At 38.3% G+C, this 25331-nt stretch overlaps 1 long non-coding RNA gene across 1 annotated transcript; it reads left to right on the forward strand.

The window, feature by feature from the left end:
• The first annotated feature begins 1009 nt into the window (after positions 1–1009).
• LOC147048308 (uncharacterized) lies at positions 1010–25170 on the forward strand. The gene is made up of 3 exons (XR_015067824.1): positions 1010–1083; positions 9680–9958; positions 25094–25170. It is a non-coding gene; the product is annotated as an uncharacterized LOC147048308 (long non-coding RNA).
• Positions 25171–25331: the final 161 nt, after the last annotated feature.

Genomic DNA, 25331 nt, shown 5'->3' on the forward strand with positions numbered 1-25331 from the left:
CAATTACTGTCATGCAATGTGGCAGTTGTGAAAACCTCTTAACTCCTGTCTGAGGAAAAATGCAGATAAAAAAAGAAACCCATCAACCACAGGTTCGTTCAAATGCGTTTGTGTGAATGTGTGTGTTGGACAAGTTGGTTAGTTGATGAGTGTGTGTGTTTAGTGCGACAGTGTGTGGGTGTGTCCATTGTGGGCTTGTTAAGTGGGTGACAGTAAATGTCAGCTGTTGGGTTGTAAAGGGTCTCAAAGCTTGTTAAAGAGTGACCGGTGATAACGGAGTGATGGGCTGCCGCTATATAGTTGCTTTTTTTTTTTTTTTTTTACACACACGCATTTCAACCTAACTGTTGTACATACTCTGCTGTGTCTAGTTGGAAAGGATCAACATCGGATTTTTATTTTTTTCAAGGTTGTTACAGCTATTTATTGACTCTACAGTATGTATGTACAGTATTTTAGCACAGCTCGTTATTTTCCCTACTTAGTCTCAAATCAATGTAATGGCTTGCGTGACTGCAAGTTTGCTAAGTTAATTCAAGCTGTCAGCAGCCATAAAAGCCGCCAGTGAAGGTGAGCAGTTGAGAAATAGTTTTGTCAGGGTGCACTTTATAAATATGGGTGCTATCTATTTTTATGGTCCAGCTGTTCCTAACTTGGCTGCCATAACCGCCATTCGTTTTCCAAAATGAGCCTCCAGTTGCGTTTTTTTTTTTTTTTTTATATAGCAAATGAGACAGTAAAATTATACTCTAAATGTTGCTGCAATTTCTGAACAACAATCTGGAATGGAAAGGAACAGAAATGGTCACACAATTCAAAATAGCCTTGTTTGTTTGTCCGTATGGCCCTCTCTTAAAAAAAAAAAAAAAAGAAAAAAAAACAGAAGATGGGCATGCTTTGAAATTGTTGGTCATATGACAAAAAAAATATCGACATGTTTTGTATTCCTCAGGTGGTTGGGGTTTTCTCCCTTTGATGAAACATCAACTACAAATTGAAGCAGCATTTACAGTGGAACTGTCCATGGTGCTGAAACACGTTTTGCATCTATCGAGCAAGCCATTCAAACCAAGGACCTCAGAAGTAAGTTATTTCAATTCATTAAGATCCAAATATTGAAGGGCTATGCTACAAACTCTCAAAAACTAACAACCCCCAAAATTTGCAGCTCTGCCTGACCCAAATACTAACTTAGAATTTAGAAGGCATATTTAAATGCATATCCCCTTGAAACAACAAGAACAAACAAGACCAAACAACATCCACTTGTTCATTAAATACTGATTTACTTTCAATAAATACAATCTCCTCCCACATCTCACTGCAGTTGCTCCTAATGAGCGGAATAAGACAAGTGGGCTTGAAAACAACCTTGAATTATTGTCATTGAGTCAAGAAATGCAAACCCCTACATATCCCCCCTCCCACCCCATGTTTATTTCTCCTTTACACATCCTTCCTGCCAGCTTGTGTTTTGGCACCGCTTCAGTTTTGAAATAAAGCGAGCTGAGACTCCAACCTCCTGCGCACCGCTGAGAATTAATGGCGCGCGAACAAAGGACATCATCGGTCACAGAGAATAATTGTTTATTCCCACAGATCCGAAACTCGGAGGTAATTGTGTTAAACGGTCACTAAACTTATAGCATTTTACACAAAGGACATGCTGAAAAGAGGCTAATTAATTTGTAAATAATGGATCCCAAAATGCGGACTTTCTCAAAGACGAGCAAAATAGGAACATTTGCCCCCTCGAGAAACTTAGGTAGGACATTGTATGGGGGAAAAAAAAAATATTTCAGTTTGTCTAGCTGTTTGATTTCTGACTTCTTGTACAACTTTAGCACTATTGGTTGAATTTCAAAATCTACTGCTTCAGATTTTATAGAATGAGGCTCCAGTGCATGTTTAATTAAGGCACTAAATCTCCAATCCGGACCATCTTAAAAAACACCCACAAAAATCAAAACATTCACCTATTGGTGTGATCTTGGGGACAATAATACTCTAGTCATGGGATGTCAGAGATGAATGTCAACAGACCTTTCCTGGACCACAGCCACGAGACAACATTGTCTATGCATACAAATACTCCTTCCTGCCTACTGTTATAAACAAGTTCATCCAATGAATAGGAATGAAAATATTGGGTTTGTATGGGAATTGAGTCCCGCTAGAATAAAATGTTAAAATTAGCAACCATCATTTTCTTCCGAAAAGGAAAATAGTGCTTTGCGAATTAATAACTCTATAGTATGCTTTTGATCCAGACACTGGTTGAAGAGAAGTTGGCAACCACCTACAGTCTAACTTTAAATAAACAACACATTATTGAGCTGTCCAATAAGCAGCCAATAAATGGAAGTCGTGACAAATTAGCACCGGAAAAGATGAATTGTCACCCCGTGGTGGGGAGCAGAGAAGAGAGGAATGATGATGAAAAAGTTCAAGAAACAAGATCAACAAAATAGCAAAGTAGGAGACACACCCAATTGTGAATGACTGAAATACAGTCTCGTCTCATCATATGTATGAATGAAATATGACGATATTCACCACAGCTGTCAGTCTAAATCTTAGCTTACTTTCTGTCGACAAATTATCAATGGTGAGTGCTATAGAAAAGAAATAGAAAACAACAAAACTAATCACTACTTAGGACTTATATTTAATTTCAAACCTTAAGCAATTATTTTAATAATACTACTGAGGTAACAAAGCAATTTTCCTTCCATTATCAAATATGACCCATTAAGCATTATGATAGCGCCAGCCTTCTGTGCTCAGTATGAGGACAATAATCTTAATGCTTATAAAGAGCAAAAGCTGTCACTGACCGGCAAGTGTTGATGAGCTTCTGCAGCTCTTAACTCCCTGCTATGCTGCCACTTAGGCTCCCCACTCGTCTTATTAAACAGCAGGGGGAAGGAACAATCATAATAATACTTAAGAAATGTGCTGGCAGGACATGCTTTTGTTGTCTGTGTTAAATACAGAATTGAGATGGCTTTGTCACAGGTGAGTGAAAAGATAGATTTATTAAAAGCATGCACAAGGACCCTGGCCAGATTCTGTGAGAACAGATGGGACTGTCTCACAAAAGTCCACAATGAAAGCTGTAACGATACACATTGCATGTCCCTTGTTTCCTTTAAAAAAAAAAAAAGAAGTCTTTTCAAGAGGTGACGGCATTGTTTTGGATACTCATAACTTTATTTGGCACCATGTATGCTGCCGGGCTGCCGTCGTCAGCGTGTGTTCCAAGATGTATTTCATCGACAGATGGCAAATTGCTTTTTAATTAGGCGTGAACATATTAATGGCGGATCTTTATCAATTACCGCATTTGATGGATAACTCAGCAAGTGGACCAAAAAATGAAAATAATATAAACAGTAGCATATGTGTCACTGTTAAATATCTTCAAACTTATATTTTTCAAAATGCGACCCACTTGGCAATACTTCAGAAAATACATTTGATAGGAATTTTAGAAAATGTCTTGATTAGTATCTGCCAATAAAGGACTTAGGTAGCTATCAAAAATACAAAAGAGTGGCAGGAGTTTTATGTTTTTAATTTTCAGTTACATTACTTCAAATGTCAATCAAATCCTCATATCACTGTTTAGATTATTCTTACTACTCCGCGGATGAACGACTCAACAATCCTGCAAAAGTGCCACTATATCCTCCCGTTGGCATCTTTGTATTTTGCCCCGCGACAATTTGGCAGAGAAAATGTTTGCCAACACGGTTCTCTGTCGCTTACTGTGAAAATAAATACAATCAAAATCCCCCCCCCCCCCTGTTGTTTCAGCTTTCCAAGCTGCAAACTGTCAACAACACAATCACTCTACTGGAAAAAAATAATACATATTATTTTTTCCAGAAGAAAGACATTATTCTCTGATAAAAGTAGGTGTTGGCAATGTCAAATGGAAAAAGTCAATTTGCACACATCTGATGGAGTGGCAAGAGGATTTGATTGCTTTTATCCCCTCTTCTAAATATGAACGATTTATAAGCTTATTTACAGGGAAGGTTCACCCTATGATTACCATAGGGAGCCCATTACCGCCTCTCTTTACCCCGTGATTTATTGCTGTCGCCTTGAAATGATGACAGGCATTTTAAGGAGCGTGATATTCCACTGCATCACAAGTGCTGGTATATACCTTATCTTGGTTGACGGTGAAATAGAAATGAAAATGACTCGGGAGTTTTGGGGGTCAACTTTAATCACCGGGATAGCAGCAAAAGGCATAAAAAGACCAACGTATGCAGTAGGAACCATTTATGGTGGAGATTAAGGGGCGAGATGAAAAGAAAACCATCTAATGAGCGGAAAGTTAAATATTTGTTGACTCTTTAAGATGGACACTGACTTGCCATTTTTAAAGCCCCTTTATTTAAACCAACTCTGCCATTTCGAGGAGTCATAAAGTACAACTGGTTCATGAAGCACATTTGAAGCTTCATTTTCTTCACCACTAGATAAAAACTTTTTATCCAATCCGCATGTGGCAATCATTCTATTCTCGCTATTTTTAGGACCAAGATCTGTCATGAATAGTAAAAAAAAAAAAAATGCGAAAGGTTCACACCTCTAAAAATGTTTCTACTTGCTTATATTTCTATCTTAAACTAAAAATATATCTGACAATTTGTGAATCACTGAGATTGACTCTAATCTTTTAATATTATTTTGGCATTACACTTTGAAATAAATCAATCCATGGCAGTCTCTTTTCTCCCAGGCATTTGCGTTGGAAGAAACTCAAACACAGGTTTCTTCTGTGTTCCTCTCAGATCTTCCATCACACACGTTTCTCCCATCTTTCTCACTCTCAAAATAAGCCAAGCAGACAACATTTCCACATCGGGTTACAACATAAATGAGCCGACACCATTTCTATCGCACCTTCCGAACACTAATGACACTCTGCGCTCGTTGCAATCTCGCCTCATGCCCTCATTTAGTGGCGGCAACCTGCTCATCTGGAGCAACTAGGGCTTGATGTCTTGCTCAAGGACACTTCAACTCTGTCGGACAATTACTAGATTGCCACTTTATCTGCCGAGCTGTGCCATTTCCGTCCTCTTAAAAGCGAAATCCAGTGTGACACAATTTCATTCATATCAAGGTAATAAAACAGACTTCTCATGCTGGCTTCAAAGTATGCTTGAATTTTGACTGACATCCATCCAAAGAGCTTTTACGGGCAATAATATGTGAACACTTGACAATGGAAATGGGCAAAATTGTGCTCTTTGTTTTCATAAGGTCACAAGCTCAATTCAAATGTATTTAGAAATATCTTCACAGATTAAGAAACAATACTGCTCCTTCTCGAGCAAAAATCTTACTCGGTATAAATGAACCTTTGAAGTAGTTTTCTTTTATGACTCTCGTTGGCATCTGTTCTGTGCACAGTTGCAGCGGAGTAATTACATTGCTGTCGGAGGACGCTGTACAAATAAATGCTGAGGAGGATGATGATGAGTCAAGCTGTGCGCCGCTGTCGCTTCTAATGTTGCATTACGCAAAATTATTGTGGTATCAAACAAAGTACAAAAGGCTAATTATGACTACGTGTAGCCTGGACTCACTTAGCGCTCACACGGAGCTAACGAGGCCTTCTCCTCATTAAAGCTTTTAAAGCTCCAGGCTAGTCGCCCCTCGTCAACTAACAAGGCAAATGAAGAAGGCGTTCTCCGACTTTTCTCGGGAGGTCGGAGCTTTGAGATTCGCCTCTTCTGCTCCGCGCAAAGACAGCGGGGCAAAGTTCGACTGACCCGAGCGAGGCGCCTCGGCATGGCGTTACAACCCAAAAGACGCTAATCATGCTGATAGGTTGACACGTACGCACATTTCGGGGGAGGTTAATTAGCCTTCCTGACATATTACTCTGATGGCTTATCTGAGGAAATGTGACATTATAACAATAATATATAAGGACAGTGATCCTACCGGAAACCAATGTGAAGCTAAAATTTAAATAAATGAGACAATGGTGACCTGGTTATTGGAACAAAAAAAATGACACGCTAAATCTCTTTAACATTCTTAAATAGCCCTCATTAAAAGTATTTCCGTGTTTTATATGAACCTTATTGTCATATCAGACATATCTCGATTTGTTGGGAGATCTTGACAATAGTGAGCAGTAAAAAAAAAAACCTTTATTAAAAGCTGTCAGCAGATAAAGCTAAGCCTATGACATTTTTTTTTTATTTTGAGCAAATCGGACAACTTCCCTTGAGCCCTCATATGGTCAAAGTGGCATATCTTAATGAGTGTGTGATCCAAAGCAAGATAAAGTAAGGCAACATAAGATTAACTTTATTGATTCCTAAAGGGCAACCATTGCAGCGGGAAGGAATTGAGTCATTATAGCAGCATAGGGCGCCTCTATGGGATGGAGGAGAGAGCAAATAGACTAACAGGGTGTTCTATTGTGTCGAGTGAATAGCCTGCAAACACCCGGCCGACTAGGCCCATCGTGAGGGACAGCGGTGCTGGCAGCACGACAATGTCATTCTCAAGGTAACTTCTCAAACACGCAATGGTGAAGGGCGTTTTATTTTTGGATACTGAGCCAAAAATGGTCGCCGATGTTCAAAGCGGGTGTGTGATGGTAGCTAGGGAATATGTCGGATGCTAATTGTGTTTTTTTTTTGTGTCTTCATGTGTATTTATTGGGATTTTGTGAGATATCCAGATATCAGTATGAAGATTTTTCCACATTGTAAAATGAAATATTATCCATAATCCTAAAAAGAAAAATCAAAGGAGCTGGTGTGACAAAGCGAGGTACGTACCATTTTGAAAGTGGATTTGTACCTTTCCTTTTCAGCATTTAATTTTGGTGGGAAGGAACCGTCATTAGTCATCATTACCCCGTGACCTATAATTAACCACCGGATCATCTTTACACATCACGGCAATGAAAATGGCTTCTCAATTATATCATTTAACCGCATGAGACTATTTTGCGGTGAACTGTTTTTTTTTTTTCCACTATTATCATTATCTATTAAAATAGAATAATAGCAGTTTGATTTCTTCTTCTCTGACACGCTGAGGCAGTCCTGAAAACAAAATGGCACCATAAGTCTTGTTCTTGACAAATTTTCTCCAACCCAGCTAATTAGCTAACTTGTCAGCGGTCGGCGCTCCACTAGAACAAGACACGGACAGAAGAGACAAGCATGTAAACAGCATTACAACACAAGATACATTTGGGTTTTCAACTCTTTTATAATAATTGTCAGAGCTGACTTGGTGACGGTCTGATTTATTTTCGTAAAGGCCATCAAGATAATGGAAGTTATGTCTCTTGGCTCCTCGTGGTCTTTGTCGCTGCACAGCATTCAAAATGAGACAAAACAGCCCGAAATGCGAGAAACCTCTGTTGTGGTTACCGGAGACAAATCGCAACTATTAGTCTCAGCTAGTAGGGTGAGACAGAGGTCGAGATGGAGTTCATTGTTTGCTTTCTAAGACTAGGCAAGTGCATTGATTTTTAAAAGAACACGTACAGCACATTTGTTTGACCTCCTTAATGAAACCTCAAAACTTGAGAAAAAAAAAAAAGGTGTCAAAGAGAGCTCAAAATAGAGCCCAAGAGCTTTGTCCCATTCTTTACGCTCCATTTTGCTCATTTAGTCTATAATTAGTCTTCCATTCAGTCTTGAAACTATATATTGTAATATTACCATTATATTATCAAATCATACTCCTATTATTCGTACATTTTGGTCTCGCAGTATGAAAATGCGAACGGGATGATGATTTATTATGAATGTGAAATAAATGAACTTGTGTTAAATGGTCTTGAATGATACTCGCTGACAGTGTCTATCAAAATGGAACATTGTTTTCTTTGTATAGGGCAGAACTTTGAGACAATTACTTGGAAATCGGATGAGTAACAGCTGTCTGCCTGGAGCAGACAGTCCCGTAGGAAACTATCTAAAAAGAGGCTGGAAAGAGACAGATGACAAATAGTCTGCAAGATTCCCTCAATTTGGGGAGACTATGTATTGAACAACAATGGTCCATATAATGATTCACTATTTCCAGCTCTGTGGGAGAGTGACAAAGGGAATCCATTCAACAGTTTGCCGGAGGGCACAGGGGAGAGACTCAAATCAAGCGGAAGAAACAAAATCAAATCCTTGAGGAAAACCTTGGCTCTGCGGCAGTAGAGTCAAAAGACAATAGCATGGCACCAAGGCAACCTTCATTTTTGACCCTTTCATTTTCTAAGAAAGAATTCAAATATGGTGAGTTCAATTTTTTTTCATGCTGACAATGAAGGTTACTCGAGAGAAACTGGTTTTAATTTTGAATCAGAACCAAGCTCAGAGAGGTAAAAACTCTTAAGATGTATTTCAGGGGCCCCGGAATTGAACCCTGTAGAACACCATAAAACAATGCGGCAGTGCGGAACAAAACGGATGAATAATTGTGGTTTGCAGAGTCATATTTTTGTATTAGCTGAGAACCTAAATAATTGTGTGGATTTAGAAGTTGCACTGGTCAAAGCTTTCCCATTGAAGCACCATCCGAGTCCAGTATTTTGTGATTGCGGTGATACTGAAGAATTGGCCAAATATAGTACCCTGGGAAAAGTGGTATTGTTGCCATTTTTGGATTTGGCCTGGTTCCTTGAATTTCTGCCTAAAACGATGTTATCACTGCACCGTCTGGAAACCTGATTTTAGGTCCAGAAATACACACACACACACACACACACACACACACACACACACACACACACACACACACACACACACACACACACACACACACACACACACACACACACACACACACACAATCAATTTATATTTGAATACTGCTGTCACCTCAGAATTGACTAAAAGACAGCGATGCTTCCTTGCGCTGTCTGCTTTTGAAAAGGTCAACTAAGGTTCTATTTTTTTTTTTGACAACCCGTCTATCTTAAATGCAGTTGTCCATTCTTGTCTGCTTCATTCATCTGCATGCAAAGTTTCTATGAAGAAAGTGCGGGGTGAGGAACGTTGACAGCTGTATGGATGAATGACTGACAGTCCGTCCAAGAAAGGAGATTTAAATGTGTCTTTTGTTCTGGATCACAAAGTAAAAACCGGTACTTCAACATGCGGTTTTGTCTCTGGGCTCCATATCTGAATACTTTATAGATATTCCCCATGAAGATTTTATTGGCACATTGACACCATATTGACACTGTTTGGAGGTTTGAGTCTTTTGAAATCGAGTTTTTTTTATAACACCATTTCAGACATCTGTGTTTTTTGTTTGTTCTTTAACTTGACTCATTTCAATACATTTAATTAAAAGCATACACACGTAGAAGATCGCTCTAGGCCAACCATCCATCAAGCCCTTATTACATATTGAAGACCCGATCTCGTCACAGTGTCACTCTCTCGGCAATGTTCTGGTTTCGATTACCTTTTTTTTTTCCCTCTTTGAACATGTCCGACTTATCTTCAGTTCCATCACTTAAGTTATGTATGAGCGAGAAGGCAAAGAGGTTATTTTTCATTTTCAAATACCATTTAATACCCTTTTGCCAGAGCAGCCCGAGTTACAGTATGAACCTTCTTCAGATTCTTGTCATAACTACTCTCTGGAGTATTAATTTAACTTTTTGTCATTGCAGCCTTTTGTCCTGGTAGAGTTGTCACTCTTGTCAGCGCTGTCCCTTGCCTGACCGCCATGCTGTGTGATGAGGAAGAATCTCTGCGTGATGTCTGCCATCTGGAGTTCGCAGCCTTTCATCATCACTCCACCTGGTTGTGAAATTCCAGCTGCATCCCGCTTTATCCGCAGTGGCCTCCGTTGGCCATTTGCGAAGTCTAGACACCTCTGCGCCCGTGGCAAGTACCTACAGTCTGTTGGTTGTGTCACCAGTCAAGAAAGAAAAATCTCATTTGACACGGTAAGCGGCCACATGTACTGTAAGTAGTCTTACATTTTGTGATTTTTTTTTTTTTTAATTTTTTGTGCCTGCCAAGTATGACATTCCTTCCACAAAATGAACCAATTTCCAATTTAGGCTATTACGATAGGCCCTTGAATGTATAAAGTGCGTAATCTCCCCGAATCTTACATATTTGAATTTTGGTTCGTTCATCACTCTGACAAAAACATCTGCCAGTGTGCTTAAATGCCGTAATGACTGCGGGGGATGAACAACCCCAATCATCTCGGTAATCTCACAGCCCAAAACCACAAATAAAACGGCAAAAAACAGCTTGTTCCTCTCAACAGCTGTGCGCCACAACTGGCACATTTGAAATTATGCGGTGAAATAAAGTCTATCGAGTCACTCAGGTGATCTGTCATGCATGTCTTCCCGACTCATTTGACTGAAAAATTCTGATTGACTCTCTGACACGATTGTTTTACAACTTCGGCCCCAAAACTGTCGATCATTTAATTTAATATATTCTTCTAGCAAATTGACTTATTTGCCAAGAACCAATAGGCTGGCATTTTTTTGTCAATTTATATTATTTTTTATTTGTCAATTTATATTTGCAAGTATTTCCAACAGATCTGTGATTCAATCACAGAAAGGTGCCAATTTGAAACTGTTTTCACAATGGATGTGTTTTATTGATGGGGGAGAAGGCATTTGTGTGTTTTGTTATCAAAGTTGGAATGGAACAAGCTGATTGTGAAGGTAACCTGTCGCTTTCAAAGAACATTTTGTGAATATGTTTCCACACACTTGTTCTAATCACCAAGGTCAGTCAGGACAGTCTGTCGCAGCAGGAAGCCTAATTATCATAAGGCATTTATATTTTGAATGTGTTTTAAATGCAAGTGTGATTTAACAAGTTGATTAGAAGGCACAGACACGACCTGACCTCCAAATTACATCCCATTAGAAATAGATTATGGTGAGTGTTTGTGAATGCTCAACAACATGCAGCATTAAAGCATACGTCATGGTCACCAAAAACAGAAATAAATCTAAACCCAGGAGGCCCATTACTGCTCCGATTTTGTCAGGGTTTTCTGTATTGTTTTTCATCCTAGCTCATTCTCAATATAAATGTCCTTAAATTCTTCAATGTACTATTTATTTGGCAAGTATTTATTTCTAGAGTCTAAAGCATTTCATCTTTATAATGTATTTATATTTTGTTTCCATTCAAATAAACTCAAACCCCAAATACTAGTGATTTGAAAATGAAGTTTCAAATATGCTTCATGAACCAGTTGAACCTAAGCGGAGGAAGAAAAAAAAAAGTTCTAAATGTAAAGTCACATGTGAACGTGCCCCAGATTAAAAAAAAAAAAAAAACGCAAATCATGTAAACTCATCCAATGCAGCAATTAAGTCACTTTAGAATCATGAGGTTGAACAAAGGGTTAAGAACCTTTCTTCTAACTTGTCTCCACTTTCACAACATTCATCTTGTTTTAGTGTTCTGTCAATGTCGGCTTGTAAAACGAGACTAACTGTGACAAGTTGTCCTCAATGAGCCAGGTGACATCGTATTGTTGGAAAAAAAAAAAGAATAGCAATCAATGACTGGGCTCAGTTAATTAAAAGTGATACGTTGCTGTTGAGAGCATCAAAAATGACAACACGCATGCATGCAAACACATTTATAGTCTCAAGTGAGCGTATCACTAAAATAAACTAACTGCTGCCAGGTGCAAACCTTGTAATTCATGCCATGTGAGGACATTTTAACATCTTATGATGTCAATGTTGAGTCATTTACTGGAGATTTTAAGTAGAGGGGCAGCAACACCGCAGAAGAAACCAGAACGCGGTTCGAATTTTTCTGTCACCTTAACTTGAAGCCCATTCTTCCAACATTCTCAGATTGGATGCTGTACATGGGGGACAATGACAACTCAGCAAAGAATTAGCATTATTGATTGACAATGGAAAAATGCACATAGATCATGTGTGGTATTAGAACTCACCCCAGAATGAAGCGAAGGTTGAAAATGTGCAGAAAGACCTGGCTAAACCGAGATAGTCCTTCCGGTACTTATTCCATCATGACCCGTAACTTTATTAGTCTTAATCCCTCTCAGTTCCATTTCTCACTGGATTTCATACGTTCATGCAAGTCTGAGAAGGATGCTGCTGTATTACACTAAAGACCGTTAACGCCGGTCAATCACATGCTCCGCTGGCTAAAGAAGCAGGTAGACTGACGCTATACGAGAAAAAGTGGGGCAAAGGAAGTTGAGTACAACAAATGTGGAAATATTTTTACGCGGTGCTCAATGTGCTCGGGAAAATTGCCTTGTAAACTTTTTTTTTTTTTTTTAAGAACTTTCTCAGTTAGTCATTAAAAACATCACTTTCCACCCGCCACACATGCTGCGATTTTAACAAGCCATTTTGAGGACGCAGTATGACGTCAACTCTCGTAATTGACTACAAGTGCGACGCATTTTGTATGGAACGTGCAGCTCCGAGAAGAAGGGCGAACATATTAGAAAGTGCCGGAGATGAATACAAATCTCGACGAGGCAAGGTGTGAAAAGAATCACCTCGGCGCAGGTGCGGCTCGAATGGGTCACGTTTTGATAGCTTTAGGTCACTCGACAAGGGCCTACAATTGTAATTTCAAAAAAGTATTACATTACAACAGTAACAGGTGAGAAATTTACAAAATCAAAGTTACATTTGAACCAGTGTATGTATTTTTAACACTTTTATACTGCAGCACTTTCTACACATGACGGCACTTAGCTTCGAGTTTCACTTTTGTGCTTTGACAGTCCATCCGTTAAGATAACTGGCATTTAAGTCCTGGGCTGCCGTGCTGTACCGCTGATGGATACACGCATCATCTGTCAATATGAGTCGCATTCACTTTGGTTGACTGACAGTATTTGGGGAGTTTAGAAAGGGAGAGGGAAGATGTTTCTGCAATACGAGGCGGTTGAAGCGGTCCAATATTGTCGCATTGGCTTTTGCGTTTTCCTTTAGGATTAAAAATACCGCACTGTTGACGGTGCGACGACGACGGCACATCAGGGCAGTGAGACGTCACCTTCATCTTAACACTGGATTGTAAACTGTCATCTGTGAGGCTTTGTGAGACGTGTTTGTTTTGAATGTAGTTCATTTAACACATACCGTCGCATTAAACGCTCTGTCGTCTTCAGAAAATCTTCTTTGATTAGTTTTCATGGTTTACGTACCACGGGGTCAAATAGAATTTGCCGCACATCGGCTGCTGTGACATATTTTAAGCGACAAAAAAACAACATTTGCAATAAAGTTTTGTAAAATGTTATGATTAAGTATAAGAAAGTAGCGGTACCAGGTATCCAATATCGAACTTAATTTAAGGTATCGGGTACTTGTGGAGGTTGCCGATACCAGCTACCGATAATTAAATGAATGTAGTTCATTTAACACATACCGTCACATTAAACGCTCTGTCGTCTTCAGAAAATCTTCTTTGATTAGTTTTCATGGTTTACGTACCACGGGGTCAAATAGAACTTGCCGCACATCGGCTGCTGTGACATATTTTAAGCGACAAAAAAACAACAACATTTGCAATAAAGTTTTGTAAAATGTTATGATTAAGTATAAAAGAGTAGCGATACCAGGTATCCAATATCGAACTTAATTTAAGGTATCGGGTACTTGTGGAGGTTGCCGATACCAGCTACCGATAATTAAACCCGTTTTTTGTCATTGTGTTAAATGAAATTTTACATATCAAAACAACTAGCGGTACCGCTACTCAGTAGCGTTACTAGAACGTACCACATTCCTACGGAGCTGCAAAAACACTCGAGGGCATTCGCCAAACCATACACCCCCCCCCTTCTGTTCTATCCATATATTTAGTATTCTAGGCAAGGTTGGACAAATGAGTTATAGGAGTAATGTGTGTCCGCCGGTCAAATTAAATTAATGTTTTGCTGGAGAAGCGTTATCAAGCTCATTATATTGAGCGACACGCATGCGAGAGCGGCCGGTGTTTTCTGCCGTTCATTAATAGATGTGACGCGCTTACATAAGCACATGTCCTTCATTTGAGAAACGATGCTAGCAAACATAACCCGCCTGGTAATTAATTATTTTCCGCTGGACTCTCTTATAAAGGTTTGATACAGATCTTGTACGCTGTAGTCAATCGTCACAAATGTTTGTTTGGTTTTTGACGAAGCCACCACAGCTTGCCTAATTACTTCGTCCACATTTGGATATTTGGAATCAAATTAAAACCCAAGTACACAAGGACACATTCAACACACCACAAAGAGAACCCTAAAAAAAAAGTTAACGCTAACTTTTAATTACACTTTGACTGTACTGAGCGTGTGATCGCCCTCAAAGCACCTTTTTGCTGTGCCTTCAATTAAATTGAATAATTTATTCAGTGGTTCAACTGAACACACTCACGCAACCACTGGTCATCATTAAAATGCATCATTAGAAGCTAAGCCGAGGAAAAGCTAAAAGACTTGTGGGTTCCAACCGACTGGTTGATCTGCGCACACAGACATTTTCACTGGCGCACATTTTGAAGAGATTACATGTTAAGAGTTTGAATACTAACATGAGAGCAAGATGGCAACCACAATATAAAAATAGAAAATTATGATATCAATTTTGTCCATGTGTCCAGATTTTAAACTGTAGTTTATTTCGAATAAGAAATAATGCAACACTAATATGCTATCATCTGTTAAGATAACATAAACAAGAATGACAAGGCGATACAAAAAAAAATACTAAAAGACAATGGGGTCATGAGTTTGTTCTGTATCTATTATCATATAGTGATTTTTAATTCCCTCGGCGTTGTTTCGCTGACCGATTTATCAACGTGATGACAAAGTGCGAATGCGTGTGTAATCTGTCTTTGTGAGGGCCTGGCGATGAGAAGTCTTAATAGAGCCATAATCTCTAATTGCCTGCAATTACTTTTAAGATAATAGCATTGTACGACTCTCGAAAAGACAAGGCCGGATGATTTGTAAGCAAGGATTTTAATTTTGGAGCCAATTTATGGAAAGGGCAAAAAAAAAAAAAAAATACAGATGAGGAAGTAGAACATCAGACATACAAAGCAATTATTTACAGAGAACTGAATCGTAATTGGAAAGCAAGCATGGAGTGTAAATGGAAGTTAACACAAACCCAATCTTGTGGGTAAATACGTTTCTCGAAATGTTGGCAAGAACAAAAAACGTGACCTCCCCCCACCCCACCTAACCCCTTGTGTGACCTCACACACATCAAGCAGAATTCTCATCATGTCTCGGATACTGCCTCATAATGAATATCAACGACCTGACCTTCTTAATCAATATACTGTACCGTTAGTTATTGATTCCTTCCGATTCTTATGCCTGGCGTGTACATGATACATGGTTGTGTTGATTTGATCTATCCTTGTGTATCCTTGTAGCACGGCATTCCTAACCACAAATTCACAAGTGACTAAAGTGACTCGTATGTGCTCACAAGGTTCATCCCGAAAGTGTTTCGAGGACAAAAGAATTTTCAGATCAATTATGACTTTTTTTTACCCGAGGGATTTTTTGTTAAAAAAAGGATCACATTCCCTTCTCAAGCTAACTTTTAATTAGATTTTTGTATTTTTATTATTGTTATTATTCACGGTCAGATGGAATAGACTTCAGGGAGTCATTTTAATCACATATTCCGTCTGTCTTTTTTTATTCTTGTATTCTCATTCAAGGTCTAATTGCAGGTTCAGGTTGTCGTGCAATTGTAATTTATTTAATTTAGCATTAAACATAATCTCATTCTACAAATCATCACTTTGTCTGATGGACGCAGGGTGAAAGAGTCCACCCGGTGTACTTTTTAGCCCCATGGGATGTTTTGACCAACAAGCAGAAGATGTGATGAAATCTGTTTTCAGAATTTCCTTAGAGGACTGCTGTCCTTCCACAAAGGCTGAATATGAAATATGTATGCCCGTGGCATTCAGACAATGCCCAAGGCAAGAAATGGCCATGATTTCACTTAAATATGTGTCTCCCTCCAAAGTTCTCAAGGGCTAAAGGAGAGAAAAACCGTTGCAACAGCTGACCTCGTTGGTTGAATGTTTTATAATGATAGTCTTGTAGTTAGCATGCTTGTTATTGTCCTGACTGGCTAATTAACCAACCCGGAATCCACCGGGTTGACATCCACCAAGTTGGATGGGGTTACTGGTGCTAATTGTTTAAAACAGGTTAACAGTTAAAAACAGTGGTATGAAATAATCAGTTTTAGGTTGTGAGAAATTTCATGTTGAAACCGCATGGTAGATGTGTTTTTAATACTGACTCTTTTTTTTTTTTTTTACCCACATTATCCTTATTTTTGCTGTTTTGCACGGGTGAATAAGTCTTTCACCCAAAACATCAAATGATATATTTATTTATTTATTTATTTGTTATCATCATTTATCATGTTATCATCATTATTTTTTCCTCCTCCCAAAAAAAAAAAAAAAAACCTGAGTAAAAGCACTGGAGTGAACACGAATCAAACAACACAACTAATGGATTTCAACTAATCATATTCATGTGTCAATGCTCTGTTTTGTTCCATCCCTAGACTTTCATCTCTGTGAGCACTTTTCTGTTTTTATGAGCTTGTTTTTTCCTCTTAAGACACCTTTCAAATTTTCAGATGTGGCACCACAGGAAGATTCAATCTTGTGGGTTGCTTTTAACAGCAAAAAAAACAACAAAAACAGTACAGGAACAGTGTTATGTTGATTTCATCATTTTTTCAACTTGATTTTCATCAACATTAAACTATAAATCAAGAGAATTACACTTTGTAACCCGTCTAATCACCAGATTGTGTTTTATCGAGATGACATGTTTAGCCCTCCACTCAAAAAAAAAACCCCAAATGTTTTAATCCTCTAAAATATGCCCGCTCATGTCCTATTAACCATCCTGGCATTGCCGTGCTGTCTTCTAGCAAATCCAAAGCATCACGCCTCTCTTGCATCTCACAAACACACACCGCGGCCTTGGATGAACCCCCTGTTGTTCGTCCCTGGCCTGAAGCTGACTCTGTTTATTTATTGATTACTATGCCTCACCATGTAATATACGCAAGGGTACAACACAGCAGGCTATGTCCACGCACATCAGTGCTTAATAGTTTACGGCAATTAATACGTGACGTAGTCTTGGCACTGGAATGACTTTAGTTTTTGTCTTTTTTCTTGAAGTGTCATTGAGTCAACATCATTTATTTGTGCTCTATTATAAGATCTGCTAAATCCATACCTAAAGAGATTACTGTTATTCCTCGTGGCTTTTTAAAATCGTTTCGGTCTGGCTGAAAAGTGTCAGGTGCGTGTGGGGAAAACCAGAGCGAGTCAACAAAGTAGAACAAGTTTTAGAGATTTTACTGAACAAACAAACCCAAAAAAAAACAGCCCGCCAACTTGAATGAATAGAGGCAAAAAAATTGACATGACAAAAGGTCGACGTGACAAGAGAAGAAAAATCATAACGGTAAACACTAAACCGAGTGCCGAGGAAAACTAACAACAGAAAATCACGGTGGTACTTACTGGTGAGAAAAAAAAAAAAATGAAGAAGCACAAAAGAAAACACAACACTCTGGCAATGACAACAAACAGACAACACTAACTGCAGTTTTCTTCTGACTCTCCTGTGCCTTCATACTTTGCTGATGATGGCCAGCAGGTTCAACTCAGGAGACTCCGCCCACTATAAACTAGGTCAACTATCGATAACCCAAACATTTCAAAATGTCTTCTTATCTCTTAAAGCGTAATCATGATGACTCTTTTAGAAGTGTAACAGCTGTATTCTCAGTATTTGTTCTAACAAATTTTACTCTTCTCCTTGCTGGAGGATTAATTAATTAATTAATTAATTCCAAACCAAAGTCTGCTGAAGTTGGAAAACTAATATTCATTTTATTTAATAGCTTTTTCTGAAGGCGGTGCAAAAGAGATATCGCCTCATTAGCCTATTCAGTGACCTCCCGACCTTGTGATTTGCATAGTTTTCCTTTCAGTGAACAAACTCTGGATTGTGGGACACCAAGAGGAAGTTTGAAATATAATTGGTTGAATACAGAACAAATAATGGCACTGTGATTGTCCACCCGAGTGGTTTGCATCAATAAATCATCACATCCCGCGGTTGTACACAGAACTCGTCAGATGTGTCGCTTTTGCTTAGTCACGCTTGACCTTGCACATTTATTCAACTTAGATTTGACTCTGAGTTAAAAAAAAAAAAAAAAATCTGTTAAAAATCCCACGTTCATATTTTTCTTGTGGCTTTGATTTAACAAACTATTTGCGTCTTGCCTCCGCTACTACTATTTATTTGATTTGATATGAATTTCATTTTAATCTTGTTATTCTAACCTTGACTACTTTTACTGGTTAACACCTTTTTTTTTTTTTTTTTTACTGGGGGCAGCAAGAAAAATGTGTTTGGCCTTGACCCAGAACTGCTCTTACATCAATGATTAGCGAGAATTCTTCCGACTGTTTTTTTTTCCCTCTATTTATATTGAGCAAAAAACACTTTGTAAAATAATGCTTGACTTCTAACACATCAGTGAAATTGTAACATTATGACTCAATCTGACCTTGACTCACATTGCAGGCCTGCTGGCTTATAATTTATTTATCTCTATATATCATTTTTATGTCTTTGGAAAGAACCTCCCTTCCTGTCTCTTTCACTTTTTTGGACTCCTTGTAATTCCCTTGATGCTGCTGAAATTATTTTGAAATCTCTATTTCTGTAACCGGCTTTACTTTTTAAGACTTAATTGAACGTGACATGTAAGCAAAGCTCACTCCCTACGGTTAAAGAGTTCAAAGGTCATAGACAGTGTAGTTATTACAACTTTCAGGATGTGTATGGAAAAAAAAAAGATTGAAAATAAAGCTTATTTTCAGACTTTCGGATTTTCTAGTCCACGCCTTCACGTGAGCGAAACGTTCATCGTTGCTGAGTCCGCCTCAAGTTGCGGCGATGCATCTTGCGATTTAGGAGTCCCCCCTGGTCGTTCCCATAGCTCAGGCAGTGAGGTCTTTTGCTGTATCAATTATGCCTCAAGTCGCTCCAGGGAAGACTTTGATAGACTGCGCATTTCGTAATGACTCCCTCGTCGGTAGCTCCTGTAGCATTCTGTGCGTGCTTGTACATATATTCGGGAATATGTTTCCCAATAGTCTGCACACGGAGGGTAAAAAGATGTCACATTAGTTTTGCCACTTTGTGGCTTCGAAATGGAGCGCAATGAATTCTGACGTTTACTAGTGTCAATCCACTTAGAGAAAGAGCTATAGAGAGAGAGAGACATAAATGTATGGATATAGAACAAGGGGAAAGGTGACAAAGCATTTTTAGAGAAATAAAAATATGTATATTAAGCAAGCCTGCTTTTTTTTTATGGAATAACAACAAAAAAATGAAAGTGGCAGCTTTTTTCCTAAAGCTTTGCGAGTAAAAAGAATAGCATTACATTTGATGCCGTTTCTGTTTTCACTGACTGGCAATTTTCGATTTGGCCTTTTAGTTGTTTTTTTTTTATTCTCATCATAAAACACATGCTATTTGAAAGGCAAATTGAAAGGGTAACAATGTGACATTTGGGATGCGATCATAAAGACTGGAAATGAGTCGAATCCAAAACGAGCACACATTCTCGTGTACATATTCTCATTGACTCGAGCCCACAGAATAGCAAAAATGTGTGTGTGTGTGTCTCATCCCCCAGAGCACAAACAGAAAATAAGTCTTCATTATACTTTGCTTCTTCTTTCTCACGCCAGCCGCTTCTGTGGCCAGTTCAATATACATTTTTCATTTCTTTTATTAAACATCATATCTGAAAGTAATAAGCATAGACTCTGACGGGAGACAAAAATAACTTGAGGTGGAGTGGGAGAGCACAGGTTTAGATGAGAAAAAAAAAAATTACAAGAGGAGCTTGATTTGACATTTTGAGGTTCGCGTAGCCAATTGTCAATTTTTGAATCATCGCACAGAATTGGAGTAAATGCTTTGGACGGCTCCCGCCATGAATACTTTCACCCAGCTTGCCTTCATTGGAGATTGACGGGGAGCTTTGCATTGAGTGGTATTAACGACAGATACAGAAAAAGGAATCAAGTGGTGAGTGAGATGGACCGCTGAGGAAAAAAAAAAAAGCGGCCACAATTTATATCTGTGCAATAAACGTTCAGTTACGACCGGGTACTTTGCCCAGCGTTTGTATTTATGTTCAACCCGGGATTATTCTACACACAAAAATGTCAACGGTAACACATTCTTACAAACGTTTACTGAAATAACACGTCATTTAAGGAGACCATTTGTAATTTTAGTCATGACACAAAGTTGATGCAAAATCTGTCTTCACGGGCCGCAAAAAAAGGATATGACGGGCCGCATCTGGCCCCCGGGCCTTGTGTTTGACGCCACTGCCAGAGTGATGGCAATCATTTTTCCGTAGTGGGCCCCTTAGGAGTATGTGGAAAGAAACGAGGCATGAAAAAGTAGCTTGGGAAATATGACGTGTCAGGAGATTGCTTTTCTTTGCTTCAAGAAAGATACCGAGGAGCCGTAATGAGTGGAAAGACTTGAGATGACTAAAGTTACACAGAAAAAAGGGATGATGACTTTGAAATGTTCTCACCTATTAAAATATTGCCTCAAATTTCTCTCTCTCTCCATTTTCCAGCTCAATTGCACTTGATGCGTCTCCCCTTTCGCCTTAAATGAGTGAGACGAGTATGAGGGGAGAAATGAGGTGTGGAAGACAGCTCTTTAACTAGCCAGGTCTAATCTGATTTAATGGACTGATTAACTGACTGGTTGACTAACTCGCAGTTCAGTCGCAATTCCCTCAGGGAACAATAAAATACTACATCCAGCTATCATTTGCTTGAATAACACCATTTTGGACTGATTTACTTTCTGGCAACTGATTGCAAAAAAAAAACAAAAATAGGACAAAGGAAGAGCTGATCAAGTCTAAAACATAATTTGATGTCATAATCAGATTTAGTTTGGATTAAAAGACTGTTGTTTAGCCAGAAGTGTTGCTTTTTTATTATTAAAAAAATCTATATTATAAATGTAAATATGAATTAAATATAAATATATTAAAAAAAAAAATATATATATATATTAGGGTACATTCAGGACACTACAATGCTGTACGGATGTCACCACATGTATTTCATGTTTTATTCAATTATGCGGCGTTCTCCTTGCGACTCCACTCACCCATAATCCTCTTCTCTCCTGGTCAACCCACTTCCCTTTGACCTCGTCATCGCAACCTCCGTGAAGAGAACAATGCCCCTTCCTCCACAGTTTTTCTTACCACTGACTGCTTCCCCTGGGTGGAATTTTATTCCTTTATCCCAGGTGACATTTCTCTCCTCATTCTTTATACATGTCTCAACGACTCTGTTCCCTTGACATTTGTAATCTCCCTCTCTTCGCCTCTTTTCATGAATAATCCACCCTTTTCAACTGTCATCTTTTGATTTTTTTTTTCTCAAGTCATATTCACTTGGATTCCTTTTTGCTTTTGCTCTCCAGGTGACATTTTCTGAGCAAAGTTCATAAAAAAGCTGTTTTTTAAAGCATCACTTGTTCTAAAATACGTTACCTCCTTGTTCACCATGCTGGACGGAAAAAAAAAAAAAAGCTTTATCCCGTCATACTAATCACCAAACCTGTCGATTTTTCATCAGTGCTTTGTTATGTTTTGCTGTACAAGGAGCGAATTATGCGCAGATAAGAGAAAATTATATTCAGTCTCTGAGGAGAGAAGAGGGCACTGCTCATTCACAGCAGCCTCGTATTCTCAATTATACGTTGATTATCTATCTGCAGAGATCGCTTCTGAGTGTGCTCACTGATAATTAGACCTAAGAAATCTTTCTTTGAATTCTTTAATTAGCTTTCCACCATGATTTTTTTTTTTTGGGGGGGGGGTGAGTTGTCTGCTCTCTTTTGTCTTTCCCCTTCCTTCACTAAAACATTTGCCCTTTTTTGCTTCACTAACCTCCTGACAGTTAAGCAGTTTTAAATCGATACTCTGTTTATTTTAGCTCTCAGCAGGTTCCACCGTTTCCCCCCTCGCACGCACGTTGTAAATTTTCTCCCTTCAAAGTGATAAGCTATATTAGCTCACAGCACCCAAAGACCAAAGTTGGGAGACTGATTGGTCTGTAGCCGCATATTTGCGGTTAATTGGCTGCCCTCTGTGAGAGATTGGAGAGGCTCGCTAATTCATTAAGAGGCAGGAGATCGCCACAACCGCAGTCAACCAGTGTTTATGTGCCCATTTTAGTTGTGTTTAATTTGGATTTGCGGAATAATTTCAGACTTTGACACATAGAGAAATTTGAGATTTATATATATTTTTTGAATTATATTTTTGTATTTATATCTGTTTGCTTGCATAAGTACAACTATAAACATTTAAAGGTCTTGTCATGTATTTTGTTTTTCGGCAGTATACCCGAAAAAGAACTAATAATGATGATTACACAGCAAGCATATGGCTCGGAACAGAAGTGCTAATTATTCCCATGCTGCTACCTCAATGCAATCGAATGAGCATTTTTTTTTTTTTCCAGGGGCGTTCGGAATGCAAAATAGTTCCCACCTGTCGCCATTCTCGACAAGTTTCCCAGTGGAGAGTTTTAATCTTCTTTATACACTTTCTAAACCTCATGCCGCCTACATTCAAGGAAAAATCTTTCGTAAAATGTTCATTGGCTGGTGAAAGTAGTTTTATGGTTGGATTTCTTTTGAAATTTCAAAAACACAAACACCGTGACTATTTTGTGTCATTGGTTTAATTGGATCGAGGAGGACGGGGGTGTTTGCCATAAAATAAATAACTGAATAAAACTTCACACATGAAGATTGCAGCATGTTTCAGGGTCAACCAGTCCTTTTTAGTGATGAACACGCAGACTGGGCCAGAGGTGATCTGTAATTTAGTGGAACGACATATTTTGAGGTGTCATTATCATTCATTCTACTTGATTATTACTACCGTGATTAATGGGGCAATCTGTGCCACCGACCCGACTCAATTCATTACGCCGTCTTATTAATGAGCGAGAAAATTAAAATGTATAATTAAACCACAGTCGCCGCATCATAGTTTTACACTGTGCAATTTGTTTCTGGACAATAAAACCTCATTTGGAACACATTAATGTTGAGACTACAGTATATCATACCTCGAAAAAGAAGACATTGAAAAATTACATAATAACTTTTTATGGATAGTTTGCTTACTTAATGTTTGACTTAAAGGTGTTCATAATCAAACACAGATGCATCTGGGGGAAATAATTAAAATGCAAGGACAAACAGATTTATTGATCAATTGGAAAAAAAAAATCAGAAAAAAAATCCTTCTAAAAGTGAGCTGCAGGTATTTAAATGTGCACATTTTAAGTAGAGATTCCTTTGGGATTTTTTGACGTCTATTCTCGTCAATAGCAGTGAATGACCTCATAGCCGCCGCTCGCCTTAAAACGATGTTTCCCAATATAAACATTGTTTTGAAACATTTTATTAGCTAGACCGAAGTTTTTCATCGTCATCAGAGGTACAACAGAGTACACACAGAAACAGCACAAGTAATTATTTAACAGCACCAAACAACTTCATCATATCATACCCGAACGAGCACATAAACAAAGCAAGTTAATTAAGTTCCTATTTGTGATGATACCCAGTTATATCACCATATAGCAGTCATCAAGTACCAAGCCAGCACTAAAGCTTCTTAATTAGGCTAGCAGTAGCAGCAATTTTTTTTTTTTTTGCTATCACAGCCTTTCAGACCCCCATTACCACAATCATTTGCATAATTTTGCCTTGATTACATAATGTGGCGATGTAAGCCATTGCCTGTGGCATCATCTCCAAGTGCCAAGAAGCAATTATTCAAAAGGATCAACCAATGCTGTTCACCTTCAATCAGTTGTTTGTTATTATTATTATTCTTATTATTTTTCTTGAATGTAGAGTACACAGATTTGAAGCTAGATAAAAACCCTTTTTCCATTTGTCAGTCTCAATCCTTTCAAGTTCTCTCTTCATAAGAACTGAAAGGTGTTCTTTAACCCCCCTACAATAAACTTCCATTTTTTTTTATCCCTTTTCTTCTAGCATCATAAAAAAATCATTAGCGATCAAGAACTTAGAAGGAAAGGGTCAAGGGCATAGCTGTCCTTAGCATTTCAATTTGAACCACGATAAGACTAGGCCTAATAAGATATAGAAGACCACATGGTCAGATTCTTTTTTTTTTTGTCCTATATTAAAAAACATGATTTTTAAGGTTATAATAACATCCCAAATGATGGCAAATGCACATCTGTTACATATACCTCATGTTCCTCATGTTTGGCGTTGGAGCAGTTATAGCTAGAGATCGTTTTACCTAAGCTAAGATTGAAAAAAAAATAAAGTGAGGCTAATTAGAACACAATCTTTCTTAACCTTGTTAGAAAAAAAAAAAAGACATGTAACAAATTCATATCTGACCAACAAGGATATCTATGAAAAGGTCAGAGTTCACGGATAATCAAATTCGAGTCAAAAATACAATTAACCGACTTGAAAGATAACATTGCAAAATTGAAAATTGAGATGTACAAATGTTTCTGTGTGCCTGAGCGTGTGTGTGCGAGTCAGAACGACCTGTTGGCCAGTGGAGAAGTGCGCAATAGTAATTTCCTTTTCAGAATTTCACTTTTATGAGTAAATAGCCTTGTGTGGAAAATAATCTGAAAAGAAAAACAAAACAAAACTGGAACTGGCCCATCAAGCAGAATCTCCATCTTTAATCGTTTACGTACATTTAAAAGCACTTGACTATGACTGCTACTCGTTTGTCACGCTAAAGGACTTTCGAGATTTCAAATATGGAGGTAGTGAAGCTTGTTAGCTTCCATGAATACTAAAGAGTGTAATTAGACCGTAGCCTTGCTTACATTGGCCACTAAGATGTTTTTTTTTTTTTTATTTGTTTTTCTTTTGTCTTTTCAAGGATGAGGAGGTTAAAGTCCACTCTGGGAATCATTCAGCTTCCAATGTGCTGTCAGAGAGATGTAGAGCAATGAAAAGGTAAAAATATATTTGATATTGCGTGATAAAAAAAAAAAAAATGCCGTTACATGATTCATTCACAACCATTGACAGCTTTAGATGTCAAAAATTCATTTTCACAGCGCTGCCAGTGAATGACTTAATAGATGGATTTTACCCTCTAACACATTTTTGCAATT

This window comes from Syngnathus leptorhynchus, chromosome 12 (genome assembly GCF_054491065.1).
Source record: "Syngnathus leptorhynchus isolate UIUO chromosome 12, UIUO_Slep, whole genome shotgun sequence".
NCBI lineage: Eukaryota > Metazoa > Chordata > Actinopteri > Syngnathiformes > Syngnathidae > Syngnathus > Syngnathus leptorhynchus.